We start from the raw sequence: 2684 nt of genomic DNA on the forward strand, positions 1-2684 counted from the left end.
GTGAAGATGAACTTTTTAATAATTAGATCTGTCTGGCAATAAAATTGGCTGTCTTAAAAGGTAGTGATTTCCCTGTCTATAGAAGTATTCAAGGGGGAGTTGGATAACCCTTAGTTAAGAATAACTTATATGAGATACCTGTATAGGATAAGGGTCCTGCAAGGTCCCTTCCAGTCCAGAGACTTCAGGATTTCATGAAAAGGACATATTTTATTAGCAGTGCCTCTCACCTTGACCACTAGCTCTGCTTCCAGCCTAAGAGTCAGAGCCACCATTCTGAGAGCTAGCCTTTGTGAAGAGGAGGCCCACCACTGCTGCTATCCCAATGTCAGCTGTTGCCAACCTGCCAACGTGGAAGTGAGCCCCAAAGCTCTGGAAATGGTGGAGATCTCCTGACACTCAACCCTGTTTCTAAGCCAGTCCCTGGAGTCATCATCCAGGAAAGCAACTTCTCAGCTTCCTCGACAGATGATAATGTCCTCACCTTCCCTGTAGCCACAACTCCTAAGGATCAGGGACAGGTTCTTTGTGCCAATGTCATTGGCATTGTCACATGACTCAATATTAGAAATGGAGATTGTTCTACCCATGGAAGTGATGATGAAGAAAATGACTTACCTCCTGCTTTGTCACTCTACCCTAAGAATAATAGGCCTTTCCATCTGCCCAGCAACTGGCCCCTCTTGTATAGAGTATCTTCCTCTACTAGAATGGGGGCTCCTTAAAGGTAGAGACTTTCTTTTTCTAATTATGTCCCCCACATTTAGTGGAAAGTTTGGTACATATCAAGCACTTAACATTTTTGTCATTCATTCATTTAGATGTTGAATCAGTCATTTGCAATGGCCATTACATGGCATGCCACATTTGAAAAAGATTGAATCAGTTCTCTGGGCACTCCAGCTGCTTGGAGTTGGGTCTGAACACAGTAGAAACTCAGACAATCTAGGTGGAATAAATGAATACAAGATAAGGATGTTTTCCCAAAGTAGCCTCTATGTCTCTCACTCACTGCCTGGGATCCCAAAATAGTCATTCCTCAAGGATCTGGTGACCTCAGCCTTTGGGAATGTTTCTTTTTAAATCACATTATTGAGGGGCAGCTGGGTAGCTCAGTGGATGGAGAGCCAGTCCTAGAGACGGGAGGTCCTGGGTTCAAATCTGACCTCAAACACTTCCTACTGTGTGACCCTGGGCAAGTCACTTGACCCCCATGGCCTAGCCCTTACCACTCTTCTGCCTTGGAACCAATACACAGTATTGACTCCAAGATGGAAGGTGAGGGTTTAAAAAAATAAATAAATGAATGAATGAGTGGATGGATGGATGGATGGATGGATGAACAAATAAATAAATGAATGAATGAATAAATAAATAAATAAACATTGCTTCTTCACTCAAATTCTCAAACAGCTCTTAGATCTCACTGCTGTGGGCATTCCCTCCTGTGGGCATGCTGCATATTGTGATCCAGTTTGGTAAAAGGAAAAATCATACATATTGGAGGGACTGAGAGAAAACAAGTACATTTTTGTCCAATTTGTGAAACTGTGAATGGGTACAGCCATCTTGGAAAAGAATTTGGAATACCACACAAAATGTTTCTGAGAAGACTGTGCCAATGAACTAAACAATGCATCCTCATCTATTCTTCCTGTGTTACTTTCCCCCATGTCCTCCCCTCATAGCTTTGCCATCAAGTCTACCAAACATTTGGAGGAAAATATTTGGACAACGTCCCTGCCGCCCTTTACCCTTGCCAGGTGGCCCACCATTCTTTCCTTCTTCTCAAGTATTTCTCTGAAGGCATCCTGACTCTTGCCCTTCTCAATTAATAAATTCAGCATCTATTAATTGTCTGCCTTGTGCCAGGGCCTGCAGGCAGGGCTGGGTGCACTCAAACAACAGTGAAACAGTCCCTACCCTGGGAAACTTTGATTTTACTGAGTAAGGCAAGACATGCATCATCTTATAGAACAAAGTGTCTCCCACAAAGCCTTGAGAACCCTTCCGAATTCATCAGGAGAAATAACAACAGAAATGATTGTGTTTGATGACTCTCCAGTAATGAAGATGGAGCCACTTCTATGGGGACAGATAGAACAACTGTGGAGCAGCCATCTTGAAGAGGAAGGTGGTAGCAGTGGAGGGGAATATGAAAGGCATCATGAAGAAGAAGTTTTAACTGAGTTTTGAAGGAAACCAGGACTGGACATTTGGGACAAATAAGAATGCATAGTTGAAAATGATAATGAGCTTGTGAACCCAGGTGACCAGGGAGACAATAATTCCCTCAATACTGAAAAAGAAAGCTGTGTGTGTGTGTGTGTGTGTGTGAGAGAGAGAGAGAGAGAGAGAGAGAGAGAGAGAGAGAGACAGAGAGAGAGACAGAGACAGAGAGAGACAGAGAGAGAGACAGAGAGAGACAGAGAGAGACAGAGAGAGAGACAGAGAGAGACAGAGAGAGACAGAGAGAGAGAGAGACAGAGAGACAGAGAGAGAGAGGGAGAGGGAGAGGGAGAGGGAGGGAGAAAGAGACAGAGACAGAGACAGAAACAGAGAGAGAAAGAGGGAGAGAGAGAGAGGGGGGGGGGGGGGGGCGGGAGGGAGAAAGAGAGAGAGACAGAGACAGAGAGAGAAAGAGGAGAGAGAGAGAGAGAGAGAGAGAGAGAGAGAGAGAGAGA

The sequence above is a fragment of the Monodelphis domestica genome, chromosome 1 (assembly GCF_027887165.1).
Source record: "Monodelphis domestica isolate mMonDom1 chromosome 1, mMonDom1.pri, whole genome shotgun sequence".
Classification (NCBI taxonomy): Eukaryota; Metazoa; Chordata; class Mammalia; order Didelphimorphia; family Didelphidae; genus Monodelphis; species Monodelphis domestica.